This window comes from Ammospiza caudacuta, chromosome 13 (assembly GCF_027887145.1).
Source record: "Ammospiza caudacuta isolate bAmmCau1 chromosome 13, bAmmCau1.pri, whole genome shotgun sequence".
Lineage (NCBI taxonomy): Eukaryota > Metazoa > Chordata > Aves > Passeriformes > Passerellidae > Ammospiza > Ammospiza caudacuta.
The window spans coordinates 11,840,843-11,852,459 of NC_080605.1; the positions used below are offsets into that span (position 1 = coordinate 11,840,843).

Consider the following 11,617-nt stretch of genomic DNA (forward strand, 5'->3'; position numbering starts at 1 on the left):
TCTTTCTCTATCTCTTAGTCTGTTAAACAGTTCCTAGTTTCCATTCTGCTATAGTTAGAAGAAAAGTTGAGCCTCTGAATGTATTCACTTTAAGAACATCTCACTTTTGTCCCGGTGCATTGTGTAAAATAATGGAAAAACACAATGCATTAAAAATTAAATGTTTTCATTAACTTATCTGGTATTTTCTGTTTTAATAATAAGCCTTTAATAATTTGAATCAATTGCCACATTTATTTTTGGCATCAGAGAATAGAAATTATTTAAATAAAATTTAAAAAAGAAAACCAACAAAAACCAAAACAGAACAAAAACCCCCAAACCAACAAATGAAAACCAAACAAACAAAAAATCAAACTACAGAGGCACCTCTTTGGGGACCAAGCAAGGATTACCAGATCAAAGAGTACTTACAGGGTTGGAAAGGAAGCTGGACAGATGGTAAAAGGGAACAGGACAGATGAGATAAATTATGATAATGTTGTAAGAGCCATCAAAGTGGGTGTCACAGTCAACTGCAGTTTTTGCAGTTTATTTTTGAATATACTTTCTCTGGTTCTGTGTTCTTCCTTGCAGCCAAGACCACCAAGCCCTGTCTCCCTTGCTAGGACTTACTCTGCATTTTTATCACCTGATGCTGTCTCCTAATTACATGGAGTTCAGATCTGTGATAGCTCTGCTGACTTCCAGAGTAAATGTGTAACTTTATAAACGAGCTAGGCTGGAAGCACCAGGGATCTTGCTGCAGCAGCAGGACACTTCTTGGCAAGGGCCAGTCCCTTTGACTTCCTTGGTAGCTAAAATACAAGACAATTTGCAGTGGTGTCACTGTAATTCTCACAAGTGCTCTGGATCTCCAGTGCCTCTCAGCCTCATTTATAGGAGAGGAACAGCAGAATGGCACTCCAGGGTGATTTGGAAGTGCAATGAGTAATTGTCATGCACGGCAGTGGAGAAGTTGGGCTTGCTCTTCTGGAGTATAAAATTACTGATAAGCCATTCTCCCTTTTCCCAGCTCTCAGATGGAGCTGAGATATGGAGGGATGAGGTTTCAGCTTTGTGGCTCTGTTCCTGGACTCTGGCCTTTCACAGCATGCAAACTCATGATCTTGCCACTCAGGGAGTTGATTTCTTCACAAGTTCTTTAGAGATTCAATGGGCAGATAGGACAGTGCACCAAGTCCTGCACCTGAGCTGATTGCAGGCACATTCAGATCAGTGGATGGGAAAGTCTCTGATGTCTTTATTTGCTTCCAAAAGGCATTTTCCTCAATTGGGTGTGATGAGTCAAGAGCTGATTTTAGTGTTTGGACAAGAAATCCTTCATCCAACTCTTAAAACTGCATTTGAAGAGACTCAGCCATCATCCCTGCCCAACAGCAAGGTAAGGTAAGTGTCAGCTTTGAGATTACAGGCATCAATGGGCAGGTCGTGCTGTCTCCTGGCACCTTCTGGATCTACCTTGAGAAGGCAGTGGAGAGAACTGTGACAGCCAAGACTTCGTGTTAAAGGCAATCTGGCAGTCTAAGTGTGATCTGAGGTTCACTGATGACCCTGCACAGCACCAGTAAATAATTCAGGCTGCCCATCTGTGAAGGAGAGAACTGAGTAGCACTTAAAGAAACAACAAGGTTGTGATGTTAATGGGAAAGCCTTTCTGCATGGGAAAACAGAGGAGTCAAGAAGACCATTTTATTAATCTCTTGTATAAATTACATCTTACAGCACACATTTCTAATGTCTATGAATGAGATCCTAGGATGACAAAATTACAGTGACAAATTTACAATTTATCAGTATCAGTCCACATCCAATACAGCAGGTCCTAAAGGAATGTCAAAAAGCAGTTATGTGACTCAGTAAAATAGAGTATTTTGATACCAGAAACTGGAATACATGGAACTGCTGGGAATCACTGATACCCTCTCCCTCTAAACAGATAGTTAATTCTTGAGTAAGTAGATGGAATCGATTGAGAAACTGGTGCAGTTTTGGGGAGGCAGTTGTTGTGCCTGTGCAGATGCAGTGCCCTGTGCCATGTTTGCTGCAGTGGCCATGACTGCAGCTGTCATGCTAGCCGAAGTTTGTTTATCTCTTTATGATCACAACTGGAAACAAATGTTCTCAAATTCTACATGCTCAAGAAAAAACACTTGTGATTTTCATGGTTAAAGTCTGTGGGCAATAAAAAGAGAAGCAGAAAGAGAAGTAGTGTGAGAGTCTAGCAAAGCCTGTGCCTGGGTTAACTGCTAATCCATGCCCAGGAGCCCCCAGCCCAGGCAGACACAGCCCTGCCCTTTTTGTTCAGGAAACGTTTCTCAGCTGTTATTGCAGAGGCTGGATGGTGATTTTGTTGAAGGCAATGGGAAGAGTATCTTCAATGGATCAGAATCTGGCCTTATTTCTGCTGCAGGCTAAATGGGAAATTATCCTTTTTTTTTTTTTTTTAATATTCCTGAAAGTACTCAAACCAGCATTGTATGAGTTTCCTCCTTATTTCCTTTTGTTCCTATTCAAACATCTGTCTGAAGTAGTGCATTACATACTAATTTGGTCAGAGCTCTTTTTTTTGTTTGTATGGTTGGGTGTGATTACAGTCTTACACTCCATTTTCATTAATTTGCTTCATTTATTTGCTTTTGATCTTTTGTCGAGCCTTACAGTGTCTGTGTGTGTGAGAGTGAACATGTGTACGTGCATGTGAACAGGGAACATTTCTGCCTGTGTTTGTCTTTGGACAGAGCCTCTCTCAGTGAGCTGGCAGCAGGCTCTAGGGTTACATCTGGTGCTTGTCCATGGGCCTGCCCCTCCTCACAGCATCATCCCACCCCATCAGGGCACTCCCACCGTGCCCCTGCTCACCCACCTGCCTTTGCCCTTGCCCTGTGAGCAGCAGGGTGAGAGTGAGCCCAGCCAGGGGTTCCTGGGGGACACCAAACCCCTCCTTGGAGCACACCTGGGATGCTCTGGGAAGAGGCTGCTGGCTGGCTTTCCACACTGGCACTTGTTCTGAGTTTCTGCACCTCAAACATTTCCTGCAATGCTCTCTTAGCAGGCTTCAGCCTACAGGAAGGACTATAAATATAGATTATATGGACTACAAATTGAAATAAGCACACACATTTCAGGGTCATTGCTGGCAGTGTCCAACACTGATCTGTGATTCTTGCAGGCTCCTGCTGAGTGAGGGGAAGGCTTGGCCTTCCAGGAGCAGCCCTGAGCACCGTCCAGGACACAGGGACACACGTCCAGCTCCAAGTGCCCTGCTTGTCTTCTGCAGAGGGACACTTCTCTTTGCTTCTCTTGCTTTGGGTTGCTCTCACTCCTGATAGGACAAGCATAGTGATAGGGCAGTGGCAGAGGATTCCTTTCACCCTTCCTTTCACCCTTCCTTTCTTTCCCTATCCCTCCTATCACAGAGTGTGTTGATACATGTATTTTGCCCTGATCATTTCCTGTAAAGTTGGAGGGTAAAGCTCTCCATCACATGTCATCGTTGTCTATAATTACTGTTCTGTCATTGTCCTGGAGAGGAGCTGCTTGTGTCACCCATCATCAGCTTTCTTCTCATCTTTTTGAAGCTTCACTTTCTCTCCTAGGTACCCAGGAACAGACTGATGATAGACTCTGTGATGTTTTTTGATCTTTCCCCTCATACCCTTGGATCTCACTCACCAATCTTCCTTGCCTTTCTGTCATTGCTAATAAATTTTCATTCTGTTAATGTTATCTGTATGTTAATATCCCTACAGGAAAAGATACCAAAGTAGGAAATACCAATTCCGGAGACAAGAGATTTTACTTTGCTTTGGCCAGTGTGCATATTTTTAGCAGTGGTAGATCATTCAAGTCTTCCAGGTATGCATCCTCCCACAAAAACCACATTTAATGGGCAGTTACATGGAATGGCAAAGGAAATGTTGTTCTTAATTAATAAAATCTTGTGTTTCTAAAATAATTTTTACTGTCCCATGCTTGCTCTATCAAGCTGTGGTCAATAAGGTCTGGCCCTGCCATTGTTCTTGTTTCTCAGGCAACGTGTTATAATAGTCCCTGTTATTCCTTCTTCTTGACATATTTTATATAAATATTATAAGAATATGTTTGATTTGTACCATCTCATCTAGAACCTTTTAAAATTCCTTCTTGAACTAAAAGCATACCAATGCTTGAAGAAAAATAAGCACAGTACCCTTATCACTCTGGTACTGTTTTCTTCTAAAATATCTCCCATTTGGAAGTCTTTACTGTAATAACTGGGATATGAGCACAAAGGCTGGAATTTTCCCAAATAAGAAAGCTTTAAGCTGTAACTTATTAGTACAAAAGCTTCTTTTTTTTTTTTTTTTTGTTAAATTATATATATGGGCAGGACCTCCTATGCACAACTATGTGGTGAGCACTCCATTTTGCAGAATCAGCTGAAAAGTATACCTTCTGTACCATTTATATCAATGTCACTGGTAGAAACAAATCTTGCTTTATTGTAGAGGGTGAGCCAAAGGTATCTAGTCAGAAATACATGCACAAAGTGTGTGGCTGCTTTTTACTTTAAGGATCATTGCCCTCTGATCTCACTCACCTCTTTTAAAGCTGTGCAGGAACACAAACCCTGGATTACAGTCTGGGCAAAAACACTGGTTGGGTGTGAAGGAATCAATGGATTCCCCACACAAATGAGAACATGCAGGTTCTTTCAATCCATGATACTGCCAACTGCAGACTCAGAGTATTTCCTTTCTTTTGCCCCTTTCTGCACATTCACACCCGCATTAAGAAGAGTGAATCCATCTTGTTCTTCAAAAGAAAAAGCTTCTCCTATAACGTGTCACTAACTTCTACAGCTGATATATTTCAGAGGAATTTTCAGTGGGATTTGGATGCCTAACTGCTCTAAATTCCTTTGGAAATCCCAGTCTCATAGTCCTATATGGTGGTGTAAAAACTGCCTTCTGTAAAATATTTTTGTTTTGCATCTCTCTCCTAGGCCAGCTGGGACACAGCATCTCAAGCAAAACAGAAACCACATTTCCAGCTTCCCCTGCTCACAAAAGGATATGTTTCATGCCCCAGCAGCACTGGTGCCTGCTGGCCCTGGGAGAAGGAACCTGATGATCACCACTGCTGGGGTCAGTAGTATGCTACACTGCCTACATTTTCTTTTGAACTCTCAAAAATGTGTTTTGCCTTCCCATTGGCAGTATTCCTAAAACTCTGATGAGGCTGCAAATACTAAGCTCTTTATGGTTCCAGTCTATATCTGTTAGGTGGGTTTTTCTGTGAGTTTCCCATGAAATTTTTGTAAAGGGTGTGTGAGAAATGCCTGATCAAATGAAGAAAATACCAACTGATACATTTGTTTTTCAGCATATACGTGCACAGTTTAATTTAGCACAGAGAAGCAATCAAGTATTGTTATGGTAAAACACTTCCTTTAATCTAGAGTTATATGTGATCCCATAATAAATCCAAATGTGCCTGATTGTGCTTTTAGAAAGTGAAATTTTAAATTAACAGTATGGCTAGTACTGAGTTCCACTCTCTGCCATTATCTCAGTAAATTTGAGTTTGTGTAACATGAGTATTCAGAAGCAAAACCTGCATGAAATCTTCCAATTGTGAATGCCTTTTCCTTATAAGAATTTGCAGTGAATCTCTGGAAACTTGCTAAGTCCCCAGGGGGATAAGAATTCACAGATCTAACTAACCCTGAGGGTCATGTTATCACACAGATTAACTATTCTCAAGCAATTTCTGAAATGCATTAGGCAGTTAAGGCTTTCTATCAACATTAGTAATGTGTACTTTCTTTTTCTACCTTTTTGTTCTTAAATATATTTATTAGGTCCCTGACACTCAGGGGCCCTCCTTTCTCTTATTAATCAGCCTCTCACATGTCCCTGAAGAAGCATCTCTATTTCACATGTTCAGCTAATTATTCTTCTAATTATTCCTTTTAAAGGAGTCACTGCACAGTACCACAAATGCATAGTGCTGCTCCACAACATTGTAGCAGGAAAAAAGTATCAATAAGTACATTTTTTCAACCCAGACAAAGTTTTAAATTATGTTGAATTTCCCAGAAGCTGTGCTATAGACTTGATAAATAAAGGCAGGGTTCTGTAGGGAGTCACTGAGAGTCAGATTCATCAGAATGAGGACTTTTATAATATCTGTGCCTCAGATAAGGGCTTTCCTGCTTAAAATGATACATGGACAATGGTTGTATATAAAAGTGGCCAGGACAGCTGGAGTCAATCCCATTATCTAGCTATTTTAGGAGAATAAAGCCTCACAAAAGGATTGCCCATGAACAGAAGGCTGGAAGAGGCTTCCTCACTCATTGAGTCCCATCTCCAGTTCATACAGGCACCATATCATAAAATGCCCAAATTATCTATCAAACTGATCTGATGAAAGCAAATAAGTTCCTGTTTTGAGGTTGGACTGGATTTTTTTGGTTGGATGCTTTGATAATCTGTTGTGCTTCAAAGCCTTGCTATTCTGATGGTTTAGGACTTTTAGTTCCCAGGTACTCCTGGTTCACTTACATCCACTTCTTCTTATGCCAACACTGCCCTGTGAGTTCTAGCCTGTAAAGTGAAATACCAGCTTCAGGACAAGCTGAACTTGCTGGCTGTGTAGTGAGGAACAGGTTGTAATGCCTCTGAATGAGTTTGAAGGTTCCTGTGAGGACGGTTCAGGTGACCCTCGCCCTTAAATTGAGGGAAACATCTCTGAAGAAGTGTTATTTCCTTCCCAAGCAGCTAGGGTATAAATATTTTTCTGTTTCAGAAAGCTTCTGCAAAATGATAGTCTGCTCTTACACCAAACCATTTAATAAGTTTAATTAAATGGAAGCTTATGATAATTAAACCAAAAGCCTAAGGGCCCTGTTCTGTGAGAACTTACTCCTTGCATAAGACCAATTTCCATATAATTTAGACAACAAAATAGCGGAACAGTATTCTCCCATCTAATTTATATGAAATTGGTAATCTCCAAACCTGATTTATATTACCCTGTAAACATACTTCTTATATCTCAGCAGAAGTGCAATACCTCCAGTACAAGTATTTAAGCAGAAGAGAAAGAAAAGCTTTTTAAAAGGGAACCCCCCCTTAAAAAAGGCAAAATAAAACAAAAAAATAACCAGCCAAGAAACCCTGAATGTGCAAATTAAACCACAATCTGATAAACTCTGCATGAGGATCAAATATCCTTAAAGAAATTCTCTAACATATCTGGTACTTGTAGGTTCTTCTTTCATAACAAATTTACATATTTACTACTTCTGGGTGTTTTCTTGAGCTAGTGTTTGTGATCAATGCTAGAGAAAAACCCACACTCCTTATTTTGGAATTCCTTTCTGTCTCCCGAGTGTCCCAAAGGAACGGTGCCGTGCATTATCTCCTCTGCCACCTGTATTTTTATTGCACTTCAAAACAAAGCTCCAGTACTACAAAGAATCAATGGGGCCTGATTCTCCACTACCTTACTCCAACTTTGCACAATCCCACTGCAGACAAAGCCATTCCTCCTGCTTACAACAGATGCAATGGGAAAGTCCCCAGCACTCCCTACCAGCTTGTCAGGATGGCAGATTTTGGTCCTCTCCCCATCCTCTCCTGCAGGCACAGGCACGAGAAACACAACACATATGGAGGGGGGATGATGACCCTTCCTATTCTGCCTTCTGTGCAGAACTTAGGCCTTGGTGTTTGGTGACTTTACTGCACGAGATTTTCTGTTTTGGGGAAGGATTTATGTTTTGTTTCACTGTTTGTTTTTTTCATAAGTGACTGGAATTGGTGTGTTCAGAGAGGATGATTTTGTGCCAGTTCTTGTCCAAAGCAAGTAGTGGTCCCACGTTGTGGAAAGCTATAGAAAAGGTGAAAGCACTGTTCTGAAGAGGCTGGACACCAAATGCTGCTGTGCACAGCTACTCCCTATTAGATGCTGGTGATTAATTGCTCAGGGTTAGGAGATAACCAGGTCAGTGCCTTATGAGATATACACTTCCCACTGACAGTCAAATAGTAGACACCCATATCTAAAGTCTATTTGTAGAATTAGTGGGGAGGTGCTGTCCCTTGTACCATAAATGAGCTGATCCTTACAGTTTATAATGCTCATCCCTCAATTTCTGCACCTTTGAGACACTGACAGTCATAATTCTGACCTGCTGCTTTGCTTGCACTGCAGAGCAGATACAAGGCACAGGGGTTAAAATTCAGCCCAGATGAGCCAGAATTGTTGTCTGTAAGACAAGGCATCTGGAAGATCTCACTCACCCTGTTGCTGACTGCCCTACCTATTTGTGGGCTTTGACCCAAGCACAAAGAGAAACGTTGCATCCTGAGGGTCACTTTTGACAGCACTGAACATGGAAACCCATTTTCTTTACAATCTTCAGAAGTGGCTGGCAAAATATCTAAAGTATTCAAAATCTGTGACCTTTTCCTGCAGGCAGAGACTTCGTCATGGTGATCTATGTCTCTGTGGCCTCAAGGCCAGATTAATACAAGGCATCCCCCAAACCACCTGCAGGCTGGAGCTGCCAGGGAGGAGAAGTCTGACTGCTCAAGGGCCCTCACCTGGGGAAGCTGGCCAGCCCTGTGCTCAGCAACTGCATTTGCAATTACCATTCAAAATCTTCTTAATTATTGGTGTTCAAAGCCTAAAACAGGAGAAAGCTGGACTCTGTGACAAGTTTGAGGCTCAAAAGGTAAGCGTGCTGTTTGTTTTTTATGCAGATTTAAAAAGAAAGAAAGAAATAGAAATTGTCAAAGGTAGAAACGGAAGGATTGCAATAATTTCCCCAGATTGTTTCCCTAGCAAAACATCATCACTTGCCCCATTGCATGTTTCCCAGGTTATGCCAGATGGCACAAATACCACCATTTTTCAGAGTAGTCCACTCTCTTCTACGTATGGAAAAGCTTTTTAATATTATTAGCAGGAGTTTCTTAATATTGTTAGCAGGTTTGCCTTTTCTTAACCTGACTTTTTAAGATTAGATATGCTCTTGGATTAGACCAGCACATTAGAACCTAAACCCATTTTAAGGTTTTCAACCCAAACCTGAACCACATCTGTATTCCACAAGTCCTCCTCTCTTTATTACAAAATGGAATACACCAAATCCAGGTGCACATTCAAATGAATCAGACACCCCGAGGCTCTTGGGGGGATTTTAAACAGTGGATCCAGTTTGGACAGATTACTGGATCCCAATAATGTGATGAGTTCCAGAATAACTGAGAAGCTGCCAGACTGAGGGAGGTACAGAGGAATAGGGAGGGTATTGGAAGCACTCTGTGAAACTGGAGAAGAAATGTGGATGTGTGAAAGGAAACTAGGGGAGAAGGATGAGGAGAGGACTAGAGATGTGGTGATCTCCAGTGGCACCTTCTGGCACTCCACTGAGCCCAGCTCACATGAAACTTGTTACACCTTTGTATGCAGCGCTGCACGCTACAGATGTGGCATTAAACCTTCTGCACCCATCATGGGAAATATTTGTAAACACATCTCTAGAGGTCTGAGCTGGATTTTCATTCTTTTAAGCACATTCACAGTTAAGAGGAATTTTCTGCTCCTAAATTTGCAAGCCCTAACAGCCAGAAAACACAAATCTCTTTATGTTCCATGTTGCTGAATATGTAGTCCAAGGATCACTCATAAACACTATAGAGAGCAAAAAATGTATTTGTTTCTCAGTTACAAAACTCAGACAAGAAGTCTTCGTATTTCTAGCATGTTTTGGTGATGGTGGAAAGTCCACATTTTATGCCAGGCCCTGTGTAAGCGTATATAACTTTTAGGGACGCCAAAAATATCTCTTCTCTCTAATGCCAAGTCTGAATTTGGCCCATACATAACATTTGTTAAATGGCTCAGAAAAACACCAGTTTATCTTAAAAGAGCAAAGTTGTCTGATGCAAATAAGGAGAGGGAGCAGAGAGTGAGAAGAGATGTACAGTACCAAGTTTCTGGACAAAACTGGTCACAACCTGCCTAGCTAGAGGTCTCACCATCTGGTCTCAGACATATTTACTTCAGTAGTGTAGCAAGTCAGGTAAAAAAATATGTCCTCTTAGTTCACATGCAGCATCAAGATTCCAAACCCCGATGATAAATAATGTACAAAGGCGTGAAAGTGCAATTCTCTTTGTGCTGGGCCTCCTGTTAGGAACGTGTGAGGGACGAGGGGCACGGTGCTGCTGGCGTGGCAAGGCAGGAGCACCCAGGTGGTCACTTGGCCAAACACCCCCTTGCCACTGGCCAGCCCCCACCCCAGAGCACTGAGCTGCTTTTCATGGGAAGCATCTCATGTTCAGGCACCTCACACACACAGAACCTGTTTTCTGGGAAGTTGTTACCTTGGTGCTATTTTACACTTCCTTCCCAAAAAGCTCCAAAGTCTATTTTTAACAGATATTTATTAAAACTTTCTAGCACTATTTGAAAGAATATTTGAATGGCTGCTCAAAACCCCGCTGCCTAATGACTGCCAAGCTGCTGAAGAATGGAGGCAAGGGAGGGTTTCCTTGGGGTGGGGGGAGAGAAAATAAAGAGAAATCGGCCCGGCTTCAAAGGGCGCATTTCCATAATTGCCCTGTAACTTTGGCAAAATAAATCTGAAGGGCTGAGAAAAGCGCAATCTCTCAGATGAGTGCACTACAAAAGCCCCAGAGATCCCCAGTCCCACTTGTTACTATTCTAATTCAGTGAGAGAATTCAGTCCCTAACCTCAGCAACAAAAGCCATGAAATCACCATCCTCCCATTCCGATAGCCCATTCCCAAAGAATAAGACCTTATCCAGCCTTTGTCTCCATCCTGCCCACAGACACTCAGTACAAGTCAGGGTAGCATTAGGTGGAAGAACAGCACATAGAGGTTTTCCAGACTGGCAATTTAAACCCTCTGTCTCTGGGTTGCAAATGTGTGTACTCTTACGTAGCAGGGGGAGATGGGGTCTGTTTCTGACTTGTTTTGTTATCACAAGAAGCTTTTTTTGTAGTTTTTGTGTAGCTGAATTTCCACACAATCTGTCTGAACTTCCCAGATGAATCGTGCACATTTGAGTTATACAGCAGTGAAAATACCCTCTGCAATTGTTCCTAGGATTCAGTGTTTGTCCTCTGCAGTACATGAGCTATTAAATAGAAATAAAGAAAAAAAAAGTAATTATAAAAGTAATTATAAATAAAAATTTAATAAGAAAGTGTCTAAAATGGCTTTGCTGGCACGGTCGCAATCCCAACTTTGCAATTCCTTGATGAAAAAAATGACTGCTGAATGTGAATAGCAGGTCTTTTACAGCAAAGGCCCAATCTCCCGTCATTTGGCCCCTCTCTGACTTTTTTATTTTCTCAATAAGACGAGCTTTTGTGCGATGTGCAGTACGGACAATCAGGACAGCCTTATAAAGGGATTGAGAAGGGCACACAAAGGGCTGCGGCAGCATCAAAGCCGGCCCGGCAGCACAATAGAGATGACATTTTTACATCCCAGGGCTGGGGCGGGCAGGGACTGAATACTGTGTCCACAGCAGTGTCAGTAAACAATGAGCAAAGTGGGAAAGGGGTGAAAACACAAGTCAAAATCTT

At 41.8% G+C, this 11,617-nt stretch overlaps 1 long non-coding RNA gene across 2 annotated transcripts; it reads left to right on the top strand.

Annotated features, from left to right (window-relative positions):
* Nucleotides 1–1,259: 1,259 nt before the first annotated feature.
* LOC131563692 (uncharacterized) lies at nucleotides 1,260–8,700 on the top strand. 2 transcript variants are annotated; one of them, XR_009275313.1, is made up of 4 exons: nucleotides 1,260–1,389; nucleotides 3,753–3,858; nucleotides 4,988–5,129; nucleotides 8,470–8,700. It is a non-coding gene; the product is annotated as an uncharacterized LOC131563692 (long non-coding RNA). The 2 variants fall into 2 exon arrangements; XR_009275312.1 differs by lacking the exon at nucleotides 8,470–8,700 and having other exon boundaries at nucleotides 4,988–5,361.
* The last annotated feature ends 2,917 nt before the right edge of the window (nucleotides 8,701–11,617 follow it).